This window comes from Bos grunniens, chromosome 17, assembly GCF_055505025.1.
Source record: "Bos grunniens cultivar Pamir isolate PY7600 chromosome 17, Bosgru_T2T1.0, whole genome shotgun sequence".
In the NCBI taxonomy this organism is placed as follows: Eukaryota; Metazoa; Chordata; class Mammalia; order Artiodactyla; family Bovidae; genus Bos; species Bos grunniens.
The window spans coordinates 15174661-15202626 of record NC_141181.1 but is presented as its reverse complement, the minus strand read 5'-3'; the positions used below and the strand labels follow the sequence as shown (position 1 = coordinate 15202626).

The window sequence follows — 27966 nt, the reverse complement described above, 5'->3', positions numbered from 1 at the left end:
AAAGTTTTAGAGTATTTTTCATATAAATGTACATATTCTTGTTAGGTTTATCTTACTAATTTTATCTTCTTTTATTTTGAATGAGGTTTCTCAACCACTCTATCTTATCCTGGCTATAATTGATGTATGTGAAGACTGTTGATCTCTGTATGCTAATTTTACATCTTACTGCAAATGTGAATTATTTTATTGTTTTAGTTATTATTGACTGTCATAAAAGATGAATTTGTCATTGATTCTCTAGTAGAATTTTCAGGTATGTTGCCATATTATGTACAAATAGAAATAAAATAGTTTTACTTATTTTCTAATTTTTATGCCATTAATAGCTCTCTCTTATATGATTCCATTAGCTAATATGTCCAGTACAGTGTTAAATAAGAACATTCTTTTCTTCATACTATTATGGAAATGCCTCTAGTGTTTCAACATTAGGTAAAATTCTAGCTTTAGGACTAAGAAATATAGGGATAGGTAGATAGATATAAAATTATATATATACATAATTTATATATCAGATTAATTAATATATAATTTTACATAAATCATACATTAAGTAAGTATAATACATCAATTCTTATTTTTTATGCTTTCTGCTTTTATCTAGAATGGGGGTTAAAGATTTTCAACACAAGATGATCATATGGCTTGTTTTCTCAGAACTTGGTATGGTATTGTCTGTGACAGCTCAAGTAAAAGAATATATTTATTAAAATGTTCTTGAGAATGTATTTGAAACTTTCATTTGCCAGGAAAAATATTTCTTAGACATTTCTCTAGTCAACAATCATTTCTTAATTGAAATTGATGGTGGAAATGATTTAACTTGGCCATCTTAGACCACCAAATATGTAGCTTCAGTGGATTTTTTTCATGTTCTGTTTTTGTCTTCTTTCGTTTTCTAAAGTGATATACTCAATAACTTTCAAAACCAGATTCTTTGGCTACTTAAGATAACCATTATTTAAATCCTGACTGAATGGTGATCCCTCAAGAAACACTCCTGAGATGAGGCTGTTCACAATGTCTCATTATTCAGGAAGCTCACAGCACGAGGAAGATGATTTACATGGGGATAGATTGCGCTGTTTTCAAATACTGAGCCAATATGGGATTTTTATGAGTAGAAACAGAAGCAAATCTCTTACTAAAGTTAAATGGTGTGATTGTAATAGTATCGCCATCCAAACTCCATCTCACTCACACTTCTGAAATACCAGTGGCCTAAAGTTATACCTGACTTCACTTTCCTAATAAATACAGAGCTGACCAGGAAGGGTCTCAAAGGTAGAATTTAAAAACAAGTTGCATGGAAGTGATGCTACAGTTGAAGAATTCTATATGTTTCTGGCCCAGCCAACATGTTTCTAGTGTGTCCTCCTGGTGTTTACTTGGCAGCTTTGTTTTGGAGTTTTCTTCAATGCGCAGCTGATCCAGGCAGCACTGGCGTTATCTGTGAATTCATCAGAAAGGCAGAACTGCATTTTAACAAGATCCTTGGGTGATCTGCAGGCCTATTAAAATTTGGGAAGCACTCTTTTAGAGAACTATCAGAGAGGACTGAGACACCTCTCCAAGGGCCAGAGGCCTCTCCCAGCAGCGACACCATCTAGGACAGAAGTCCCCAACCCTTTTGGCACCAGGGACTGGTTTCACAGAAGACAGTTTTCCATGGACCAGGGCGGGGTTGGGGAATGGTTTCAGGATGGTTCAAGCACAATACATGTATCGTGCACTTTATCCTATTATTACTGTATCAGCTCCACCTCAGATCATCAGGCATTAGATCCCAGAGGTTGGGGACCCCTGATCAAGGAGCTTGTTAGGAATGCAAATCTTTAGCCCTTCCCCAGAAGTACCGAATAAGAAACTCTAGGGTAGGGCCCAGTAACCTGTGTTTTCACAAGCCTTCCAGTTGCCTCTGATGCTCACCAGCGTTTGAGAGCTCCTGGCCATCCAGGCAGATTGCCAGTAATCTATGCAGGGGGTATAGGTACATGGTGCAGTGAGAGGCCAGTGCCATAGTGAGACAGGTGGATGAGGAGGTTGGAGCCCTTGCCAGTTGTAATTAACTAGCTGCATGACCTCAGGGGAGAAACTTGGCTAATTACCTGGATCTATATTCTGTAGCCTCAAAGGGAAAACTGTATAAGTTGCTTGGAGTAAAAATCCTCAAAATGTGGTTTGTGGGTGTCCGCTCAGTTGGTAAAGAATCTGCCTGCAACGTAGAAGACCTGGGTTTGATCCCTGGGTCAGGAAGATCTCCTGGAGAAGGAAATGGCAACCCACTCCAGTACTCTTGCCTGGGAAATCCCATGGACAGAGGAGCCTGGTGGGCTACAGCCCATGGGGTCGCAAGAGTTGGACACGACTTAACAACTAAACCAGGTGGTTTATTAAAGACCCAGTAGGCGATTCAGTTATTATGGAGATAAATATAACAGAATATAAATAATCATAGGGAAAAATGTATTTTGCTTAAATGTAACATATGAATGCCACAGAACTGTGATTTTTGAACAATGATTTGGAAATGTAAGATTTGGATTCTATAGAACCATGATTTAACATCACTGCACACATGCTCTGAGGTCTGGGCTGAACAAAACTGATCAGTTCATCTCAGCTAACTTTTAGGTAACAGAGTACAGCTATTTTCTTGAATGTGTTTTCGCATCATTTACTTCTTAACATTTATATTTGTTCATCTCCCATTTTTGATTATTGCAATTACACTATATTATAATTACAAAAATGGTAAAAAATAAAAAAATAATAACAGGTTGCAGAATTTAGAGATAGGGAAAATTTTAAAGACCATTGAATCCAACTTTTCCATTTTAAAGAGACTAGGATCCAGAAGATGTGTACAGTATATCTAAAGCCACACAAGTAAGCCAGCTTCATTTGACTCCAAATCCTGACTTCTTTGTATTCTCTATAGTAAAGTTACGCTTTGTATTGTAGGCTTTTGTTCACTGTCTGGATTCTAATCTCCTAGGAATGAGAGTCCACACCTAAATGTAGACTCAATCCAGCACTGAGACAAGCTAACTAAGCTTTTTCCCTAAGAAACAACTGGTGCATGCCAAGCCCAGCTAAGGATCCTGGAGGCAGGGAATTCTATTTCTCATTGTTTATTTGTAGCCTATACATTTCTGATACAACTTCACACATGCAAAAAGTGTAAGTTTATATAAGTTTATATTTTTTTCTTTATACAAATCTAAATACAACATCCCCCATTCATTGGTAGAGTCAACTGTCCAATAATTAACCTAGGCATCTGCTACATAATCTTTCTTACAACGAAATGTGCAAGGGTTATTGTTTAATTAGATTCTATAATTGAAACAAATGAAAAATGAGCTAAGAATTCCAGAGTCAGCAAAGTTGTGCTTTTTCATCTGTGCTCTTTTTTTGCCCCCTCAAAATATACCATTCTTTTCCCTAAGAATAGTTTTCGAAAATAAGATCTACATTTCTGAAGTATGGGTAGGTCATTCATCAAAAGACAGACAAATGGCACATAAATGTATAAACCAAAATACAAATCCAGAATGACTTTCTTCTGATAAAAAGCTGCTATTACAGATTTGAGCATGGTGCTAAGATCCATTGTTTCTAATGGAGGAAAATAGAAACTACCCAAGTCGTCATGGGTACATGTTTCTCACCCAGTGCCTGCCTTTTTTAACCCTTGAAGATATATTATTGTTGCAATATTTTTTCCAAGACCCCACTATATTTATTTTGTCTTCCTTTCCCTTAAATTTTCTTTGCAAATATACTGGTTTCATTCTGCTCACTGCATATATTTCAGAAACCTCATTTTTTCCCTAACAAAGCTATTGGTTCATATTCAACATTTAAATGCAGCCACATATGTGTATATAAGTCAAAGCACTCCTGTTCTTCATATTTGCCACAGTTATCAGCTTCTTTTATAACAGCTTAAGCTCGGCTACCAATTTGCATAAGAGTCTTTAAAACTGCCAGCTAATTCCATGAGAATTTATTTCTTTAAGAAAGGAAAGTAGCAGTCAACGTTTTAATGAAATGGAAATAAAGGCCCTTTCCCTCATCATTAAGCAACGAGAAGTTTGATTGGCTAGCGAAGTTTCTGATTTTACTGTTACCAAGTGCAACTGCCTGAACGGGTGCTCACTGTTTTGGTATTAAAAATAAGGTTAAGTGGAATAAATAAGTCAGCTTATCAAAGTTACAGGAATTGAGATAATATGAAAGCTACATTTCAATAGCCATTAGAAGATATTTAAGTTTGAATCTCTTAACCCATGGAGCTTGAATATAGTACGTACTTACCATAATAAGTGATGAGGCCAAAGGACTTCATTAAGTTTGACTGTCATAACAGATCCACCATGCTTGAGCAGAGTCTTTGTCTTAAACAACAACTTCTAAAAACAACCATCAGTGGAGCAAAATGTTATACGTTTTCGGTCTGTGCTTCATTTAAGTCTAGATCTATAATAACAAAGTCAAGTGGAATGTTGAAAATCAAGACACAATTCTATCATGACAATAAAAGAAGACTTGGGAGACTGAATCTTCTACCTGGATTTAGATGTTTCAACACAAACTATGTAATTTCTTAACCTTCCATTCTGAAGATTTAGGCAGTGAAATAATCTGCCAGAGTTTCTGCTGGCATATCTCGCTGAAGCTCAAACCTAAGGATGTTGAAGCCCTTTCCTTTCAGTATCTTCCTGTTCTGGAACCAGTATAATTCTTATTTGAGAAGAACTAAAGCATCCCTTTAGTTCTCCAAGCCAGACTTCAGCAATACGTGAACCGTGAACTTCCAGATGTTCAAGCTGGATTTAGAAAAGGCAGAGGAACCAGAGATCAAATTGCCAACATCCGCTGGATCATCAAAAAAGCAAGAGAGTTCCAGAAAAACATCTGTTTCTGCTTTATTGACTATGCCAAAGCCTTTGACTGTGTGGATCACAATAAACTGTGGAAAATTCTGAAAGAGATGGGAATACCAAACCACCTGACCTGCCTCATGAGAAACCTATATGCAGGTCAGGAAGCAACAGTTAGAACTGGACATGGAACAACAGACTGGTTCCAAATAGGAAAAGGAGTACCTCAAGGCTGTATATTGTCACCCTGCTTATTTAACTTATATACAGAGTACATCATGAGAAACGCTGGACTGGAAGAAATACAAGCTGGAATCAAGATTGCTGGGAGAAATATCAATAACCTCAGATATGCAGATGACACCACCCTTATGGCAGAAAGTGAAGAGTAACTAAAAAGCCTCTTGATGAAAGTGAAGTGGACAGTGAAAAAGTTGGCTTAAAGCTCAACGTTCAGAAAATGAAGATCATGGCATCTGGTCCTATCACTTCATGGGAAATAGATGGGGAAACAGTGGGAACAGTGACAGAGTTTATATTTTTGGGCTCCAAAATCATTGCAGATGGTGACTGCAGCCATGAAATTAAAAGACGCTTACTCCTTGGAAGGAAAGTTATGACCAACCTAGATAGCATATTCAAAAGCAGAGACATTACTTTGCCAACAAAGGTCCATCTAGTCAAGGCTATGGTTTTTTCAGTGGTCATGTATGGATGTGAGAGTTGGACTGTGAAGAAGGCTGAGTGCCGAAGAATTGATGCTTTTGAACTGTGGTGTTGGAGAAGACTCTTGAGAGTCCCTTGGACTGCAAAGAGATCCAACCAGTCCATTCTGAAGGAGATCAGCCCTGGGATTTCTTTGGAAGGAATGATACTAAGGCTGAATCTCCAGTACTTTGGCCACCTCATGCGAAGAGTTGACTCATTGGAAAAGACTCTGATGCTGGGAGGGATTGGGGGCAGGAGGAGAAGGGGAAGACAGAGGATGAGATGGCTGGATGGCATCACTGACTCGATGGACGTGAGTCTGAGTGAACTCTGAGAGTTGGTGATGGACAGGGAGGCCTGGCATGCTGCGATTCATGGGGTCGCAAAGAGTCGGACACGACTGAGCGACTGAACTGAACTGAAAGCATCCCTATGGGCTTCCCAGGTGGCCCTAGTAGTAAAGAGCCCACCTGCCAATGCAGGAGACAGAAGAGATGTGGATTCAATCCCTGAGTTGGGAAGATTCCCCAGAGTAGGAAATGGCAACCCACTTGCCTGGAAATCCCATGGACAGAGGGGCCTAGTGGGTACAGTCCATGAAACTGCAAAGAATCGGATGTGACTTAGCAAAATCAAAGTAACTGTTCCTTAGTCATTCATCAGCATATAAGTTTTGAGAACAGTGATTTTCTTCTGTCTTGCTTAACCCTTTGTGTATCCTGCCCTAGTTTTTACCATGTAGGTTGGTACTCTATAAATAAGCATTGAAAGACTGAAAATGAAAGAATGAGTAAATGAATGAATTAGTGGATTCTCTGGTGTCCTAGCTGGGCTCTAAAACCACATCCTTCTTGTAACTGAATTCAAATTAGTGCATCTTGATGTATCGCCTGATGTTCCTGAGGTCTTGCCTCGCTCTGCAGTGGTTCTAGGAATAAGTGCACTGTTCCTGAACTACGGTCCCATGGTTGAGCTCTTCATCCGAGTGCTTCCTCATCACCCTTGTGCCAAACAAATGTTGATTTCTTTCCTATTGCTTCTTTCAGATTTCATAACACCATGCTCCACACATCTAGGATACGCACATATATGATCTTTCCTGTGTATCCCTAACCCAGACCTTCTCTGCTTCTCCAGTCACCATATTCTTCTCATGATATTTTTTTGGTAGTGGAGGGACAAAGAAAAAGAGTTGTCAAGTTTGTATGTAATAATGAACAATTTTTTGCTGGAATATTTGAAAAGCTGACACAATACCTACACCTCACTGAATGTTACAAGTGAAAATTACTAGTAGTTTGGTGTTGATCTTTCTGCTTTTTCTGCTCTATAAATATCATAAAAGGCAGAAAGAGGAATAACAATGGCCAATTGTAATCAAGAGAGTTCGACCAAAGGCTGGGGCAGCGGGCAGGGGGTTGGATTTGTAAGAACAGAGTTACTCTCAGCTGATCTGTTGCAATCTTACGTTTATTATCTCCAGATACCCTTCGAGTCATGGCCAAACTTGAATGAAATGTACCAACAAGTGCTGAATATAGTCCTGAACTAGGGCTCAAGACAGACTAATGGCATCTTGTGCCATTTTATCAGTAGGTTTATAATAAACAAAAACAGTTTGCAGTTGGTTGCTGTGTGTTCTCTTGGTTTCTGTTACTGAGGCTTTAAATCTGGTTTAAGCTACATGGCCAGAGAGGCATAAAAGACATCTCCTCATTTGAAACTCTGATTTCCTTGAGATTAAGGGTACTTGTATTTTAAGACTAAGAAGGGAACCCGAGAGCTGACTGGAAAGTATTACACATGTCTGATATTTGTGCATTTTCCCTCTTGCTATACCATATTCTTCACCTTTATTAAGCTTAAGTGAATATACCATGGAGAACCTTGTAGGCCCTTTTAATTATCCATCCAACTCTGAAAATTAATGCACTTGACATAAATCAAAGGATTTTTGTGTTACTTCTGACGTATTTATTTGTGATGGTGACCTCAGTAGCAGATCGTGTTGACCAAGTTTTCAGGTCAAACATGATTCATCTTGATGGAGTAAATGGCCTGGATATGTCAAACCCAACTGCCTTTCTGTTTCTTTGTAGAGTAGATTCACAATGATAGAGAGTGTCAGTATCCTTTAAAAAGTCAGAAATTTCCTTTGTTAAAAAGAAATGACAAGTCTTTGTCCTCCCACCCATCAAGTCACACTTTTTATTTTTAAAACAGATATAACTACTCAGCCATAAAAAAGAATGAAATAATGCCATTTGCAGCAACATGGATGGGCCTAGAGATGATCATATTAGGTGTAGTAAGTTAGAGAAAGAAAATACTATGTGGTATCATTTATATGTGGGATCTAAAATATGACATAAATGAAATTACCTCAAAATAGAAATAGACTCACAGACATGGAGAACAGATTTGTGCTCGTCAGGAAGGAGAGGGGTGGGGAAGGGATAAATGAGGAGGTCAGGATTAGCAGACACAAACTGTTATACAAAACACAGATAAACAATAAGGTCCTACTTTGTAACACAGGGAACTATATTCAATATCCTGTAGTAAACCATAATGAAATATAATATCTATATACTTGTATAACAATCACTGTGCCTAAATTAACACAACATTGTATATCAACTATACTTAATTAAAAAAAATAGATCTAGGAAGGCAGTCAGAATGAAAACATATCAAGGACTTTGGATTTTTAGATCTTCTCAACTGTATAGCCTTCAAATCCTCTGGACAAACATATTTTATCTGTAAAATAGGGATAAATATTTCAAATTCATAAAGTTGTTTGGGGATTAAAAATAAGAGAGTATTTTGAAAATTCCCAAGCTTCCTAACTAGCGTTCAGTTCAGTTCAGTTGCTCAACCGTGTCCAACTCTTGGTGACCCCATGAACCGCAGCACGCCAGGCCTCCCTGTCCATCACCAACTCCTGGAGTTTATCCAAACCCACCTCCATTGAGTTGGTGATGCCATCCAAACATCTCATCCTCTGTTGTCTGCCGGGGACCAGCCCCGGCTGATCCAGGGAATTCGAAGCAGGGACGGCGTCGGCGAAGTTCAGGAAACAACTGCTTAATTAAACGTTAATTAAGGATATAAAGAGTAATAGAATGAGGATAGCTCAGTAGGAAAATTCAGTGGAGAAAAGAGGCTGAAATAAGGATAGCTCAGTGAGGAAATTCAGTGTAGAAAAGAGGCTGAATAATTCAGCCAGAAGGTAAGAGAAAGAACGACATGGTGAGACCAAGTTTCGGTGAACAAGGCCCGCACTCTATTTTCCAAAGTAGTTTTTATACCTTAAGTTATGCATAGAGGATAATGGGGGAAGGGGTAGAGTCATGCAGTAAGCCAGGCTTTCTTCCTGCAAACTTATCATATGCAAAAGTTTAGGTGATTTGCATCATCTTCTGGCCCGGACGCCTTTTTCTCTAAAGGTGATTATTCTAAAGTCAGGTGCCAGCCTCCAAAAAGCATTAGATAAAGTTGCATTCCTACAGAGCAAAGGTGTGGTGGGCTATAACAAGAAAAAGAATTAACTCAAGGGTCCCAGGTTACAAACATTAAAGCTACTACTTACACCAATTATATTAATCAATACACTGCCAGGGACACAGCAGGTAAGGGATATGGAGACTTAGCAGCAAATATTGGCCCAACAAGTGAAAATCCCTTCACCAATACAATTTCTAATCAATCTTTTAACTGCTCAAAGGAGCCTGTATTTAGACAGTTTAGAACATCTCATGCCTCTCACAGTTGGGAGGCTCTGAACAATCACGTGTGGCCGGAAAAACCTATTCAGGCAGGCTAGAGGATTTCCAAAGGAGTCTGTAGGTTGAAACACTGTCGCACCCAGGAATTATTAACTGGAGCTGTAAGCTAACTCTTTTTTCAGAGAGAGGTAGTGGGGGACAGCCCCCCATAAAGTCAGAGGTGTAGGTGAAAGCACAAAGCAGAAAGTAGGCAGACTCTGGTTTTGGGGGTAGATTGCTCGAGAATTTCCAGGGAGACTCCTGAGGCTTGATCCCGCCTTTGCGTATGTCAAGCCTCCTTCCTCATGACCTTTGCCACGGGCGGAGCTCGCTCCCCACAGTTGTCCCCTTCTCCTCCTGCCCTCAATCTTTCCCAGCATCACAGTCTTTTCCAATGAGTCAACTCTTCGCATGAGGTGGCCAAAGTAATGGGGTTTCAGCTTCAACATCAGTCCTTCCAATGAACACCTAGGACTGAAATCCTTTAGGATGGACTGGTTGGATCTCCTTGCAGTCAAAGGGACTCTCAAGAGTCTTCTCCAACACCACAGTTCAAAAGCATCAATTCTTCGGTGCTCAGCTTTCTTTATGGTCCAACTCTCACATCCATACATGACTACTGGAAAAAACATAGACTTGACTGGACAGATCTTTGTTGACAAAGTAGTGTCTCTGATTTTTAATATGCTTTCTAGGTTGGTCATGACTTTCCTTCCAAGGAGTAAGGGTCTTTTAATTTCACGGCTGTAGTCACCATCTGCGGTGATTTTGGAGCCCAAAAAAATAAAGTCTGACACTGTTTCCACTGTTTCCCCATCTGTTTGCCATGAAGTGATGGGACTGGATGCCACGATCTTAGTTTTCTGAATGTTGAGCTTTAAGCCAACTTTTTCAGTCTCCTCTTTCATTTTCATCAAGAGGCTTTGAACTGAACACTAGTTAGGAAGCTTAGGCTTCCCTCATAACTCACTCAGTAAAGAATCTCCCTGTAATGCAGGAGACCCAGGTTCAATTCCCGGGTCAGGAAGATCCCTTGCAGAAGGAAATGGCAACCCACTATAGTATTATAGTTGAGTGGGAAGGGGAAAGCAGAAGTAGAGTGCAAAGAGGCCTTTTAAGTCCATGACCTGGATGTTGTACACATGACTTCTACTCACACATCAATGGCCAGTTGCAAGATGGGTGGAAAACACAGTTTCTAGCTGGGTGAACCATATGCCAAGTGAAAAGTCATGCTAGGTTCTATTCATGAAAATGAAGGAAGATAAGCAGTTGATAATAACCTTTATAACTATTTGCTTTTGAATTGGCTGCTAAAGAACAGCTACTTCCCAGGCCTAAATGGATCCCAAGACGCAGCAGTAGATATAGATGAAGGAAGTAGTTTCCAAAATGAGTGTGCAGACATTCCAAGAAGTGTGCAAAATGATACATAATGGTGTGGGAAGAAAATCTTAAAATCATTGCTTTACTTTAAAAAGAAAAAGGAAAGAAACTAAGTCTTACTGATAATTAACATGTGTCTTGACACTAATTCTGAATCGCATGACTTCTTGAGATAAGCATTATATGAATGCCCAAGGTTCTTTCATTCATACTTTCAATGTATTTGGATGTATCCCTATGCATCACCATTCATGAGTGGCTAGTTAAGTGAATTCACATATTACATAATTCTGACAAGCTAATTTTCATAAAAATGAAGTGTCTTGAAAAGACTCCTGCAAAGAAGCCACAGATTAACAGTAATACTATTATAGAAAGTACAAATAAATATGAAGAAAGCAGTTTTTTAATACAACATTTGTGAAATTGCCCAGTAAGGGTAAAGAATTTTATCAAAATTTTTAAATATGGCCCAAGTTATACTTCCTCCTTTGGAATCTGTTTATTTTTGTGAGAAAACATTTCTACACAGTTAGAACAATCCATTAAAACCAAATATCAAAATAAACTGAAATTAGAACCAATCCTTTTAGTCTTTGTATCACAAAGTGTTGACCATAGTTTTCAAAATTAATAAAGTATATTTAACAAGACAGAGCTTAAGATAAATATTTGAAAGCACATTTTTGTGTCAGTAATACGAAGTATTTTTAAAACATAATTTACTTTGTTTTTATTTTATAATTTTGTGTTGGTTTTAAACGTACATAAAATTTTGGAAGAGAAGTAAACATATACAATTATCATTAATAGACAAACATTTATAGTCAAGATTTTACTGGAAAGGGTGTGTGATTAAAAGAGCATGGAAAGCACTGATCTAATCCAAAATTTCTCAAAGTGTGTTCTTCAAAATGCCTCTATGAATAACCAAGTGACCTGCGGGTGATTTCAAAGGAAAAAATTATGTTTCTTTGCAAGCATTTCACAAAGATTAGATGTAATTTTATCTATGAATTTCAAGAACATTCAAGCTCTTACTTGCTAACAAGAAGTCTCTAAAGTTCTTCCAATTATTATAGCATTAAGTGTACACATCCACTACAAAGATTATGCTGATTAGTCACCAGAACTAACATCCAGTTAACAAACAGATCACAGTTCATCTCAACTAAGATGTTTTCCCATCAACTGTGTGCTTATTACTTACATTTGTTATTACTGGATTTTTATTGTTTCTGTTGCATTTTAGTTGCATTTCTGTTGCAACTAATGTGAAGTTGCTAAGCCCCACGAGCAGATAATATTGTTTAGAGTTAGTTTACTGAAGCATAATAGTACTAAAGAAAATATTAATCTAAATATTGTAGAGGATAATATCATAAACATACATAATGAATATGACTGCAGAGCAAACACAAAATAGGCTTTGGTAATGATTATTTTACATACATCTTGATATTGATTTTTATTGGACCTGTGTTTCAATTCCTTCCGGTCTCCATGGCAGTTTGAATTATAAAACATTGTCAAGGCTTCTGCTTCATCTCCAAACAAAGCACAACAGCCTCTTTTGTAAACCAATTGTGGGTTGTGTTTTTTTGTTTTTTGTTTTTTTTCAGAAAACTTACAAAATAATGTTCCTGAGGAAAATATTTAGGGAAAGTTATTACTAAATAAGGAGAGGAGACAAAAAAATAGAAGTAATATACATTATTGCACACTTTCTTGCAAAAATATAGAAATCATATTGCTGGAGAGAAGTCTCTGAAGCTAGTGAAAAGCATTGTGCTAAAAAGGAAACAGAACACATCTCTCTTGATCAATTCAGACTGCTGTAACTGAGTAACCAGAGATGGTATGGCTTAAACGACATTTTCTTCTCACAGTTCTGAAGTCTGGAGGTCTAAGGTCAGAGTACCAGCATGGTCAGGTTTTTGGTGAAGGCCATCTTTCTGGACTAAAAGTGATAGCTATCTTATTGTATCTTCATACAGCACAGAGAACGCTGGGGTTCCTTACTCTTATGAAGACACCAAACCTATCATGGGGGCTCCATCCCACCTGATGACCTCATCTAAGTCTAACCACCTTCCCAAAGCCCCGCATCCAAATATTTTCACACTGGGCACTAAGTTTTCAACATGTGAATCAGGGGTGACACAAATATGCAGCCCGTAATAGTGCCACTAGCCAAATTCCTTTACCCCAGTGAACCTGTTGTAAGTCACCAAATATTAATAGCACAGAATGTAGAATTACAAATATATATGTATCCTACCACGTAGTTCACCTTGTGTTTGGAAGAAAGCATTGATGTACAGTGTAAATTGGTTTGTTTGCTTTTTTTTTTTTTTAACCAGGAAAATCTGACTTTTTTTAATATAAATTTATTTATTTTAATTGGAGGTTAATTACTTTACAATATTGTATTGGTTTTGCCATACATCAACATGAATCCGCCACGGGTATACACGTGCTCCCCATCCTGAACCCCCTTCCCACCTCCCTCCCCGTACCATCCCTCTGGGTCATCCCAGTGTACCAGCCCCAAGCATCCTGTATCCTGCATCAAACCTGGACTGGCGATTTGTTTCTTATATGATATTATACATGTTTCAATGCCATTCTCCCAAATCATCCCACCCTCTCCCTGACTTTTTATTTCTTAAATACACTGAAGGAAGAAGGGGGAAATGTTCCCTGAAGATGGAGGGCCATAGAGCAAAGAGCTAGGGATTGTCAGCACAGGCCCTGTGGGCATTAGGGAAACACTGGGGGCTGTAGTTAGGGTCTTTCTGGAGTTGCTTTTGTATAGCAGCCTGGAGCTGCTGTCAGTAGCTCTCCTGAACTTGTGGTGCCTCCAGGTCAAAGCTCAGGCTCTCAAGGCCCATCGGGAGCCGAGCTCTGGCTGCCTCAGCTGCCCGGCTTATGGCCTGGGAGAGCACTGATGGCAAAGACGTGAAGGGAAAATGGTGATTTCCTGTAACATTTAGCACTAAAATGTCATACTACAGGAGAAAAGGCCTTTTAAAAAATTTTAGCTCCAAGTTTTTGAGGCATGATGTAGCTAGAAGTAGTGTATTAGATGACATAGTAAAGTAGCACTGACTATCTGTGCAGCCAGAAAGAGTGTTATTAAGTTAAGTTTCTGCACTAAAATATCAAACATCTTCTTCATCAATACAAAAAATAAATAAGCTGGAATTCATTTGATGTTGCAGGAAATGGCAATAATTTTTTAGTATAATCAGGTCAAAGTTCTTTTGTTACAGTCGACCAAACCAATTTCTGGCCAATTTAAATAAAAATAAGCTTATTAGAATGGTAACAGGAGCTCAAAGAATTGAGAAATAGCAGGCCAGAGAAATAGGCTTAGGAATGGGCAAGGCTGAAATCAGCCCCAAAGGCTAAGAATTGGGAAGCCCAGCAACTGTGGTTTATCAGAGCCAGGCTGGTGGAAGCTGGCCACTAGTGTGGCACTGGAGACCAACTGTTTACTATTTTCTCTGCACAGGATGCAAATATTTCACCTTGAATAGCAAAACAAAAGGCCCTCGATAATTCCCCCACCATACTATAACTGGCAGACAAAGGATCAGATCAGATCAGTCGCTCAGTCATGTCCGACTCTTTGCGACCCCATGAATCGCAGCATGCCAGGCCTCCCTGTCCATCACCAACTCCCGGAGTTCACTCAGACTCATGTCCAATACTCAGAGTTTCTGAGAAGCTGATTTTCAGCATGCTACATAAAGAATGGGGCTTCCCAGATGCTGCTACTGGTAAAGAACCCACCTGCCAATACAGGAGGCATAAGAGACACAGGTTTGATCCCTGGGTCAGGAAGATCCCCTGGAGGAGGGCATGGTAGCCCATGCTTGCATGGTAGTATGCTTGCCTGGAGAATTCCATGGACAGAGGAGGCTGGTGGGCTATAGTCCATGGGGTCGCAAAGAGTCAGATACAACTCAAGTGACTCAGCATACATGTAAAGAAATGGTCAGTTAAGACAGGAGATACTTGTTCACACGAAGTGCACACTATGAGAATGAAGGGCTCACATTTCAAACGAGGAATTTGGTTATGTCAAAGGGAACATTTCTATCGCGAACTATTTGCTCAGTTGACAGGTATATACTAAACGATACAGGTTTGACTTTCACTGGCTGATGTATATGTAGATTTTTTTCAGTAGTAAGTAATACCCTTCCTAGGTGATGCTAGTGGTAAAGAACCCACCTGCCAATGCAGGAGATGAAAGAGATGCAGGTTCAATCCCTGGGCTGGGAGGATCCCCTGGAGGAAGGCCTGACAACCCACTCCAGTGTTCTTGCCTGGAGAATTCCATGGACAGAGGAACCTGGCAGGCTACAGTTCATGGGGTCACAAAGAGTTGGACACGACTTGGTGAGGAACAACAACAAAGAGAAAGCAAAACTTGATCAGTAACTCAAACTATAGATGGAACCGGGTGTTTCTAATCTGGGGAAAGGTAAAGCAATACAATCTCACTGAGATTATTGCTATAATTTCAGAAATTCAATATTTTATGTTTAATTTGTCAAAAGTTATTACAATATTTTAATTTAGATTTTTTAATTTTTTTAACTTCTGGAAAGTTGGTGAGTTTTACCTTCTCATGTTGAACATTTCCTAATTCTATACAGATGCCACAACTAGAGAAAGAAGCTGTTCACATCCCACCAGAAGCTGCTCACATCCCACCAGAAGCTGTTCACATCCCACCAGAAGCTGTTCAGCTGCACCTGTAACTCTTGAGCATATTCATTTTTGCCCAAAGTTCAAATCAGGAAATACAACAGATAGCACTTAACATGGATGGTGAGCATGAAAATATTTAATAACTATTATAGAAAGCTAAAGGGCTGCCCTGGTAGCTCAGTGGTAAGAATCTGCCTGCCAATGCAGAAGACACTGGTTCTCTTTCAGGGGATCAGGAAGATCCCCTGGAGAAGACAATGGCAACCCATTGCAGTATTCTTTTTTTTTTTTTTAATTGGAGGCTAATTACAATACTGTAGTGGTTTTTGCCATACATTGACATGAATCAGCCATGCGTGTTCATGTGTTCCCGTCCTGAACCCCCCTCCCACCTCCCTCCCCATCCCATCGGTCAGCGTCATCCCAGTGCACCAGCCCTGAGCACCCTGTCTCATTCATCAAACCTGGACTGGAGATCTATTTCACACATGGTAAAATACATGTTTCAGTGCTATTCTCTCATATCATCCCACCCTCGCAGTATTCTTCCCTAGGAAATCCCATGGACAAGAGGAGCCTGGTGGGCTACAGTCCATGGGGTACCAAAAGAGATAGACACAACTTAGCAAATAAACATCAATAATGACGACATACAAAGCTAAATCCAAGAACTCAGGCACTCCAAGTTCTCTTTTGGAAATTTACACTAGAAAATAAAGTGATAAAAATAGGCAACAAAGATTTACTGTACAGCACAGGGAATTACACATAATGTCTTGTAATAACCTATAATGGAATATAATCTGAAAAAAGATAGTGATAAATTCAGTGACTAGTCAGATAACAGGTAGTTTTTTTAAATATGAATTATCATGTTTATCTGTCTACTATAATGAGAGGCAACCTGGTATAGTAGAAAGTGTATAGGATTTGGAGACAGAAGTTGCCTTATTCTTGATTTTTCTGCCAAGTAAACACGTGGTGCTGAATGAGTTATTGCACTTAATATCTCTAAACCTGACTTAATTCCTCTGCAAAATGGAAGAAGTAATAATATCCTCATGAGACCACATGAAAAGTAAATAAGGTAGCACCATGTACATGGTGATCTGAAAATATTACTGACTTTTCTACATAATTTCTCAAGTCTTCATTCTACCTAGCCTAGAGAAATAAGATTAAAAAATATGTTTTCATCTTCTGAAAAAGACTAACCTTTCCTCTTGCCCTCCAGAGTTAAAATTAAAATGATAAGCATCATCAGAAATGATAATGTCAAGTAGATGTGATACATCATTCTTATAATATTTCAAGTGTCAAAATAATCTCTTTTAGGCACCAATCCTAACATCAGCCAGAAAGAGTAATGTCAAAATGACAACTGCACTTTTATCATAGTGCGTTCTGTATTGTTAATATTGCCTTCATTTCAAATTCTTATGAATTACCTTCAACAGCATTTAGATTTGCATGAATAAAAGTAAATATGTTTCCCCACGATGTATGAAAGGCAAGATATCAGAGCTTGAGACCTTTAAGTGTACATACTAAAGTTGTTTTGAGACCTTGAAAGTACTACTCATGTTGAATGAAGTAAAATGCAACTTGCCTAAATAAAACAAATAACCCTTCCAGACTTTTTGTCTGTTCATCGGTGCAGATCTTAATTGAAAAGGTTAATATAAATATAAAATAAACTCACAAAAATAAATCATGATTGGATAAAGCATATATTAACAATGAAGTATGAGTGTCACAATAAGCTTCAATAACAAAAGAATAGCACTTACTGTATAATTTCTCCCAAGCAATAAATGAATTCATTTGGTTTAGGATTTTGATGTGAATAAAATAGATTATTGAATATTCACATCAAAATCCTAAACCAAATGAATTCATGAACTTCCCAATTCAGTCCTCAATCAACTCCCCCCAAACATAAGATATATGGATCCAAGGCCATATATCATGTCATACCTCCACTTGGCACTTTAAGTATTGCCTGCTAGATATCGCCACCTCAAATGAGGTGGTGACAGCCTTCTTTTTACTAGTAAACACCACAACATTTCTGCCTGACATGTGCCATCCAGAGAGTACCTACATTTCCAGCCTTCTTGAAGCAGGGTGTGGCTAGTAACAGTGCTGGCTGATGAGATAACAGCAGAAATTATACAGGTAATATCCAGGTCATCTCCTGAGAATCATCACTACTTATCTCCTCAGAAACTGGGAATGACTGGGACAAAGTTGGAAGCCCCCTGGAAAAGTTACACCTTTTCTATTAGTGTTGGATCACTCGCTACTGTACTCTTACTTTGGAAAGTAATAAACTGCTCTCTTGACTGAGTGAGGCTACTTTGGGTTTCTTAGTTGTAGCATTGTGACTAGTGTTCTAACAACCATCCTATCAACAGCTGCAAGGATGAAATACATGGGTCTCAAAGTTGTAAGCCAGTCATTCTCAAAGTGTATTCCCAGAACCAGTAGTATCAGCATCACTTTGGAATTTGTTAGAAATAAAAGTTGTTGGCCACAGGACTGGAAAAGGTCAGTTTTCATTCCAATCCCAAGAAAGGCAATGCCAAAGAATGCTCAAACTACTGCACAATTGCACTCATCTCTCACGCTAGTAAAGTAATGCTCAAAATTCTCCAACCCAGGCTTCAATAGTATGTGATCCATGAACTTACAGATGCTCAAGCTGGATTTAGAAAAGGCAGCGGTGTTGGCTCTTCTCTAAATTTTTGGTAGAATTCAGCTGTGAAACCGTCTGGACCTGGGCTTTTGTTTGCTGGAAGATTTCTGATTACAGTTTCAATTTCTGTGCTTGTGATGGGTCTGTTAAGATTTTCTATTTCTTCCTGGTTCAGTTTTGGAAAGTTGTACTTTTCTAAGAATTTGTCCATTTCTTGCATGTTGTCCATTTTATTGGCATATAATTGCTGATAGTAGTCTCTTAGGATCCTTTGTATTTCTGTGTTGTCTGTTGTGATCTCTCCGTTTTCATTTCTAATTTTATTGATTTGATTTTTCTCCCTTTGTTTCTTGATGAGTCTGGCTAATGGTTTGTCAATTTTATTTATCCTTTCAAAGAACCAGCTTTTGGCTTTGTTGATTTTTGCTATGGTCTCTTTTGTTTCTTTTACATTTATTTCTGCCCTAATTTTTAAGATTTCTTTCCTTCTACTAACCCTGGGGTTCTTCATTTCTTCCTTTTCTATTTGCTTTAGGTGTAGAGTTAGGTTATTTATTTGACTTTTTTCTTGTTTCTTGAGGTATGCCTGTATTGCTATGAACCTTCCCCTTAGCACTGCTTTTACAGTGTCCCACAGGTTTTGGGTTGCTGTGTTTTCATTTTCATTCATTTCTATGCATATTTTGATTTCTTTTTTGATTTCTTCTGTGATTTGTTGGTTATTCAGCAGCGTGTTGTTCAGCCTCCATATGTTGGAATTTTAAATAGTTTTTCTCCTGTAATTGAGATCTTATCTTACTGCATTGTGGTCAGAAAAGATGCTTGGAATGATTTCAATTTTTTTTAATTTACCAAGGCTAGATTTATGGCCCAGGATGTGATCTATTCTGGAGAATGTTCCGTGTGCGCTTGAGAAAAAGGTGAAATTCATTGTTTTGGGGTGAAATGCTGGAAATAAAAGCAAAAATAAACAAATGGGACCTAATTAAACTTAAAAGCTTCTGCACAACAAAGGAAACTATAAGCAAGGTGAAAAGACAGACTTCAGAATGGGAGAAAATAATAGCAAATGAAGCAACTGACAAACAACTAATCTCAAAAATATACAAGCAACTCCTGCAGCTCAATTCCAGAAAAATAAATGACCCAATCAAAAATTGGGCCAAAGAACTAAATAGACATTTCTCCAAAGAAGACATACAGATGGCTAACAAACACATGAAAAGATGCTCAACATCACTCATTATCAGAGAAATGCAAATCAAAACCACAATGAGGTACCATTTCACGCCAGTCAGAATGGCTGCAATCCAAGAGTCTACAAGCAATAAATGCTGGAGAGGGTGTGGAGAAAAGGGAACCCTCTTACACTGTTGGTGGGAATGCAAACTAGTACAGCCACTATGGAGAACAGTGTGGAGATTCCTTAAAAAACTGGAAATAGAACTGCCTTATGATCCAGCAATCCCACTGCTGGGCATACACACTGAGGAAACCAGAATTGAAAGAGACACATGTACCCCAATGTTCATCGCAGCACTATTTATAATAGCCAGGACATGGAAGCAACCTAGATGCCCATCAGCAGAAGAATAGATAAGAAAGCTGTGGTACATATACACAATGGAGTATTACTCAGCCATTAAAAAGAATACATTTGAATCAGTTCTAATGAGGTGGATGAAACTGGAGCCTATTATACACAGTGAAGTAAGCCAGAAAGAAAAATACCAATACAGTATACTAATGCATATATATGGAATTTAGAAAGATAGTAACGATAACCCTGTATGCAAGACAGCAAAAGAGATACAGATATATAGAACAGTCTTGTGGACTCTGTGGGAGAGGGAGAGGGTGGGATGATTTGGGAGAATGGCATTGAAAGATGTATAATGTCATATAAGAAACTAATCGCCAGTCCAGGTTCGATGCACGATACTGGATGCTCAGGGCTGGTGCACTGGGATGGACCCAGAGGGATGGTACTGGGAGGCAGGTGGGAGGGGGGTGCAGGATGGGGAACACATGTACACCTGTGGCAGATTCATGTCAATGTATGGCAAAACCAATACAATATTGTAAAGTAATTAGCCTCCAATTAAAATAAATAAATTTAAATTAAAAAAAAAAAAAGAAAAGGCAGCAGAACCAGAGATCAAACTGCCAGCATCTGCTGGGTCATCGAAAAAGCAAGAGAGTTCCAGAAAAACATCTATTTCTGCTTTATTGACTATGCCAAAACCTTTGACTGTGTGGACCACAAGAAACTCCGGAAATTTTTTAAAGAGATGGGAATACCAGACCCCCTGACCTGCCTCTTGAGAAACCTCTATGCAGGTCAGGAAGCAACAGTTAGAACTGGACATGGAACAACAGACTGGTTCCAAATTGGGAAAGGAGTACATCAAGGCTGTATATTGTCACCCTGCTTATTTAACTTCTATGCAGAGTACATCCTGAGAAACGCTGGGCTGTAAGAAGCACAGGCTGGAATCAAGATTGCCGGGAGAAATATCAATAACCTTAGATATGCAGATGACACCACCCTTAAGGCAGAAAGTGAAGAAGAACTAAAGAGCCTCTTGATGAAAGTGAAAGAGGAAAGTGAAAGAGCTGGCTTGAGGCTCAACATTCAGAAAACTAAGATCATGGCATCTGGTCCCATCACTTCATGGCAAATAGATGGGGAAACAGTGAAAACAGTGGCAGACTTTATTTTGGAGGGCTCCAAAATCACTACAGATGGTAACTGCAGCCATGAAATTAAAAGACACTTGGAAGGAAAGTTATGACCAACCTAGACAGCATATTAAAAAGCAGAGACATTACTTTGCCAACAAAGGTCAGGTCAAAGCTATGATTTTTCCAGTGGTCACGTATGGATGTGAGAGTTAAACTGCATGGGCCCACTTATATGCAGATTTCTAAAGTAAATATTAATACATCCTACAGTTTGTTGAATCTGTAGATGCACAACCACCGATGAGGAGGGGCAAGTGTAAAGTTATACATGGATTTTTACTGGTACCTTTAGTCTTAGTCGCTCAGTCATGGCCAACTCTTTGCAACCCTACGGACTGTAGCCTGCCAAGCTCCTCTGTCCATGGAATTTTCCAGGCAAGAATACTGAAATGGGTTGCCATTCTCTTCTCCAGGGGATCTTCCCAACCCAGGGAATGAACTTGAGTCTCCTTCATTGCAGGCAGATTCTCTAATGTATGAGCCACCAATTCAAGGGATAGATGTAACCATTTTCAAGACAGACAAAGGAAATTTGTCATTTCAACTATTTGCTCAGAAGCTTCTGGCATTTTGTGGCCTCAGGGCTTCAGAGTTGAAAGATTCTGGCTTCATTAGACACATTCTGTGATTGTGTCCTCTTCAAGGTTATCAGGAAAATGCCCTGAATTCCATGACTCCTACAGGTGAAGAAGGCAAAGATGGTTGGGTGGTGGATAGGGAGTGGGTTTTATTTAATGTGTAAGAAAATTCAGTTCCTTGCATTAGGTGGCCAAAGTATTGGAGTTTCAGCTTCAGCATCAGTCCTTCCAATGAATACTCAGGACTAATTTCCTTTAGGATTGACTGGTTGGATCTCCTTGAAGTTCTAGGGATCCTCCTCATCGGTGGTTCTGCATCTACAGATTCAACAAACTGTAGGATGTATTAATATTTTCTTTAAAAATCTGCATATAAGTAAGGCCCATGCAGTTTAACCCATGTTGTTCAAAGGGCAACTATACTGTACTCTTCTAGCAATGGATGTAAGTAGATGAACTTCTGAGTTGGAAAGGGGTTGAAATTATTAGATTATAGAAGTTCGGGCTGAGGGAAAACAGTGTTTGTGAAGTTCATCTGTATTTCTAAAAAAAAGAATTATAAATCATTGACTTCAACCCCTGGAAATGAAGTGGATTAGAATCTCTGAGATCTACTAAAGTACAATCAGATTCCAGATGAAGTACTATCACGCATTGCTGGGTACAGAAAGGAAGTTTAGTCTATTGGGAAAGAGTTCAATAAAATTAGAAATGTCAGCATCAAGGAAACACAAGACCAGGGTTACCCTGTAAAGATCTGTTTCAGGTCTGGGACAGGAATCTAGTTTGGGGCCTGCCTTGAGGTGGTGGAGCTAAACCAAGAGTCTCACTGGGCCCCTTAAATGGGGCTCAGGTGGCCTCATGTTAGAAGCACCACAATGGTTCCAAGCTAACAAAGGAAAATTTCTCTCGAAGAAACATAAATCAAGGCCGCTAAGAAATAGCACTTTACAACTGCCAGACTGGGAAACAGTAATGATAACAATAATCTGATCATAGAAGTGCTGATGAGGAAGCAATGAAAATCCTCATATGTATGAAAACAAACAGTAACAACTCAAATGTTCACTGAAAGACTGAATTTTTTTTTAAGTTATATAGACAATGAAATGTTAAACAATAGGGAAAATCAAGAACTAAAACTGCAAGTAGAAATAAAATTCCTTTAATTTTAAGGTAAACCCTTACATCTGATATTGAGCTTGAAAATTTTCTTTACAAATATGATAGAAATTATTTAGTCTAGGACTCTCAACTGCATTCTGGAATTGAGGGCATGTACGTGCCCTACAGTACCTCTCTGTCCATCTTGAATTCACTAGGTGATTTTTTAAAAATTATTTCTGTATCTGGAAGGGGAGAATATAGTAGTTCTCAATCAATATTTGTTGATTTTTTTAGAAATCAAGTCAAACCAACTCTGTATGTATTTATTAATAGGAGATCTAAGAACTATAATTATCCAAAAGTTTACACTCTTAAGAGTTACTCAAGTACCCAGGACTTGAGTATCTCAATGGTTATTTTCAAAATAACCATTATTTTGAATATTTGCTATTTTTTGCTATAATTGTGTCTAAGACACTAAAGACCACACACCTATTTATACATATATATATAAACTAAGATCATGGCATCTGGTCCCATCACTTCATGGCAAATAGATGGGGAAACAGTGGAAACAGTATCAGACTTTATTTTTTGGGGCTCCAAAATCACTGCAGATGGTGATTGCAGCCAGGAAATTAAAAGACGCTTACTCCTTGGAAGCAAAGTTATGACCAACCTAGATAGCATATTCAAAAGCAGAGACATTACTTTGCCAAAAAAGGTCTGTCTAGTCAAGGCGATGGTTTTTCCAGTAGTCATATATGGATGTGAGAGTTGGACTGTGAAGAAAGCTGAGCACCGAAGAACTGATGCTTTTGAACTGTGGTGTTGGAGAAGACTCTTGAGAGTCCCTTGGACTGCAAGGAGATCCAACCAGTCCATTCTAAAGGAGATCAGTCCTGGGTGTTCATTGGAAGGACTGATGCTAAAGCTGAAACTTTTGGCCACCTCATGCGAACAGTTGACTCATTGGAAAAGACTCTGATGGTGGGAGGGATTGGGGGTGGGAAGAAAAGGGGACGACAGAGAATGAAATGGCTGGATAGAATCACCGACTCGATGGACACGAGTCTGAGTGAACTCCGGGAGTTGGTGATGGACAGAGAGGCCTGGCGTGCTGCAATTCATGGGGTCACAAAGAGTCGGACACCACTGAGTGACTGAACTGAACTGAACTGATATGTGTGTGTGTATATATATATACATACTTGTATATTTCTTATCTCTTGTCTGCTGAGAGGGCCTAAAATCAATCACACACAGCAGCAATGAGCAATCTTGAGCCAAGTTCTTGCTTTTCAAATGCCATTCTTACTTCAATGAACCAAAAATCCTTCAAAGAAATGGCTGATTTCAGGAATGCTTCAGGAAAAGTGCAGGATGAGCCTGGAGCATTTTGTTGTGCCAAAAAGTAAGGAAGAATAGAAATAACCATGGCGATTTGGCAAAAGATCACAGGAATCAGTTAGAAGGAACCCCACTGGCCAAATCTGAGACAAACTGAGCAACAAACTAATCATAATAATGAACTATAACCCAATGAATAAAATAATAATCCATGGGTTCATTCTGATATAAATTAATAATAAAATAAGTGGAAAAGAGGAAAATCTCTTATAGTTAAATGACAACTAATACAGAAAGAATTATGGAGCAGCAAAATCATTAGTGGATTACAAAACTAGGAAGTAAAAACGTGGTGAGGAACATGTTTTTTATATAATTGCATAGTATCTTCCTATAAATTACTTGTTACAAAAATAAAAAATAGCTTACAGTGTAGAAACCTAACATCACCAATATTAGAACAAACTGACATCATGTGCCTCTGAAGATGAATGTCTAAGAAACAGATAGCATTTCTTTAGTTGCTTTCTTACCAAAAATACTCAAAAACAAAATTTTAAAAATCCAAAATTAGGAAAAAATCCAGTAACTAAGTTAAATGTCACTCTATCAAGTACTCTTCAAAGAGTCTAGAAAAACAAAGAAAGACTAAGGAATGGTCTCAATGGATTAAAATTAAATCCATCATAAGAACAACCATGCTTCTAGATTTGATCTTAGGTCAAGAAAAAAAAAAGCTGTAAAAGACAATGGATAAATTTGAACAGGCAATAAATAGATAATGGCACTGTATCAATGTCAAATTTCTGGATTTTAATAATAAAAATTAAAATATTATTTTTCTGAGGACATACATACAGAATTATTAAGGTATAAAGAAGTATAATGCCTCAACTTATTATCAAATGGTTCAGAAAAAAAGTTTGCACACACATGAGAAAATAGAAGGAGACAAAAAGACAAACAAATGGGCAAAATGTAAACACTTGGTTTATCTCGGTAAAGGGTTTATTGGTATTTCATGTACAATTCTTGAAACTTTTCTGAATGCTTGAAATTATATAAAATCATCTCCTCTCCTTTTGATTAATTTGAATTTGACTCTGCAAGTCTGGAATATATGCCTTTAGCACAATCTCTTTTGGTGCCTGGTTACATTCAACCACCATCACCAGCCTCCCAGCTGGTCAAGTTCCTCTCCCCATTCCTCAAAAGCTAAGAGGAAATATATACAGGGTCCAGATCAGATTGACTTGTCATATCACTTTTCCTTCCTTACATTCTTCTTTTTCCCTTAAGGCCATCGCCTTCCATGGAGTTAAATACCCCCATCGACAAAGGGCCCCAGCTCTTCCCTTTCCGTAATGCAGAAAGCTCATCTATCTATCTATATATAGTGTGGGGTTTTTTTTTGGGGGGGGGGGGCATTTCTGTACATTACCATGGGTAAATACAAAGGGGAATTCTGAGATAAAATGGAAGCTTGAGCCCATAGTCTGATACTAGGATATCAATGGAGTCCCCTCTTGTCTGGCTTTCCATTGGTTTCAGTTAATAGAACTGTCAAGAGTTGAAAGAAAGGAAAGTAGGGTTGTGGTATTGATTCACTAAAAGCTTTCTTGCTGGGTCGATGTGCACTGGATGCCTCCTGATCAGTGGCCATCCATTTACAGCTTCCCCTGCAGCCCTTCATGACCCCTGTAGATCTACGATGGGGAAATGCCCTTCTGAGATTAGCCTTGGATTTTTGTACTATCCTAAGCGCTTTCCTCAAACTCTGCCCAATCCTTAAATAATCCCTTTATAAATGCCTACCAAATTACTCAATTGTAAACTTGATCTTAAGGAACTATATCAACAATTAAATGCTCGACACTTCCAAATATAAGTCTCTAATGAAAAGCGAAGAAACAGGACCTTGAGCTATGGGATAGGACATAGGAGCAGATACAGATGAGGCTGAAGATTTTAAGCCCACAACCTTCTGAGCATCCCTTGTAGAGTTCAAGGAACTCTCTCCTTTAAGAATACTCCCTCCCTCCAAGGGATTCACTTAATTCTTAGTAAAGACCTTTCAATAACTAACTGGGAAGAATTAGTCCACAAATCTATTCTTAGAGTACACCCCAGCCACTCCTCATTGACTCTGGATACTAACAAGAGTTAAAGGCCCTACATAGTGCAGACAGAGGAATACAAAGTCAGCTCCAAAGGAGGTAACCTATCCAACAAAAGAGATACACCAAGTGCTAGTATAGCTGAGGAGCATATATGGAAGCAGATTCTGAGCACATCAGATCTAGCAGAATGAAACATAAATGGGATCCAGCTGAATTCACTAACTAGCATCTGTTCACACAGGACTCGCAAATAATGCATTAGATCATCAACAGTGGTACTGATAATTTGTTAAGTTACTAACTGTGAATGTGAAAGTGAGAGTCACTAAGTCATGTCCAACTCTTTGGGACCCCATGGACTATACAGTCCATGGAATTCTCTAGGCCAGAATACTGGAGTAGGTAGCCTTTCCCTTCTCCAGTGGATCTTCCCAACTCAGGGATTGAACCCAGGTCTCCCTCATTGCAGGCAGATTCTTTACCAGTTGAGCCACAAGAGAAGCCTAAGAATATGGGAGTGGGTAGCCTATCCCTTCTCCAGCGGATCTTTTCAACCCAGGAATAGAAATGGGGTCTCCTGCATTGCAGGCAGATTCTTTACCAACTGAGCGACCAGGGAAGCCCTTACTAACTACAGCTGGACCTAAAAGCTATCTACATCAGGGGCCATCATACTAGGGCCTGTCAGCCAAATCCAGTTCTCAATCTGTTTATATAAATAAAACTTTATAGGAGCACAGTAAAACTCGTGTATTTTCTATTGTCTGTAGTTGCTTTTGAGCTATCATGGCAGAGCTGAGTAGTTTCGATGGAGACTATATGGTCCTCATGAGTGAGGGCATGCATGTTCAGTTGAGCCCAACTCTTTGCAACCCCATGGACTGTAGCCCGTCAGGCTCCTCTGTCCCTGGAATTCTCCAGGCAAGAATACTGGAGTAGGTTGCCATTTCCTCCTCCAAGGGATCTTCCCAACCCAGGGATCGAACCCATGTTGTGTCTCCTGTGTCTCCTCTATTACAGGTGGATTCTTTACCACTGAGCTACCAAGGGTGTAAAATATTTGCTATCCAACCCTTTACTGAAAAACTTTGCTGACCCCTGATCTATATCACTGAGGTCAAAATGTGGGAATGCTCAGAAGTTGTAAGGGAGGAAGGAGTCCTACTGGGAAATAGAAGGCAGGAATGAATCCATTATATGGCAACTTGCTCACCACCCTAACTGTACCTCATAGGATGGCGCAGAAAATACTTCGGCTACCAAGGCATTGATGAAAAAGGCACCAGAAGGTTGAAAAGCTCTGCGTTAGATGTCCTCTGCAAGATGGAGATAACACTGAGGATGCTGCATTAAAATTTAGTTTCCTGATCTCAGTGGAAATAATGTGATCCCAGAGGGGGAGAGACCAGGTGTTGGCAATTAACTGTCAGCGATAAGGTGCTGGCAATTAAGCAGTAAGCCTCTGGGGAAAATGAAGTCAGCCTGTTTCGACCCACAAAGATCAAAACTGGTGAATAGACCATGGAATCATCAGGGATCCCTAGAAATAAAGCAGACAACTTACCCATTAAGGCATTTCTATATGTACCTTGGCAGAAATATTCTAGATTTAGTCATCAGAAACTTAAATCCCCATAGTGAAAATGTATACCTGATCCATCCAGAATGAGGCCAGTTCACAAACCCAGAGGCCCTTGACTGCAGGGATGGCTGGGATCTTTAAAGGAACATGGAACCCAGCCAGAGGCCGCTATCCTAAATCTCACCCCAGTCCTTCCCACAGGAACGTGGAGTCATTTTGCCAGTTGACTGTGCCCTAAAGAAAGGAAAATACTCAGAATTTCTGAGGCTTATTAGAGCCCAGCTCTGCTCCGGTGCCAATCCCAA

The 27966-nt window shown here is 39.0% G+C and overlaps 1 protein-coding gene and 1 long non-coding RNA gene across 2 annotated transcripts in view; both read right to left on the bottom strand.

Moving 5' to 3' along the window:
* The window catches only part of LOC147355054 (uncharacterized), a 258489-nt gene that overhangs the window by 28465 nt on the left and 202058 nt on the right, over positions 1–27966 (bottom strand). The window lies entirely within an intron of this gene.
* On the bottom strand, positions 60–27430 carry LOC147355056 (uncharacterized). Its single transcript, XR_015144182.1, has 4 exons — positions 27307–27430; positions 4327–4421; positions 2112–2218; positions 60–1453 (listed from the first exon to the last, which is right to left on the bottom strand). It is a non-coding gene; the product is annotated as an uncharacterized LOC147355056 (long non-coding RNA).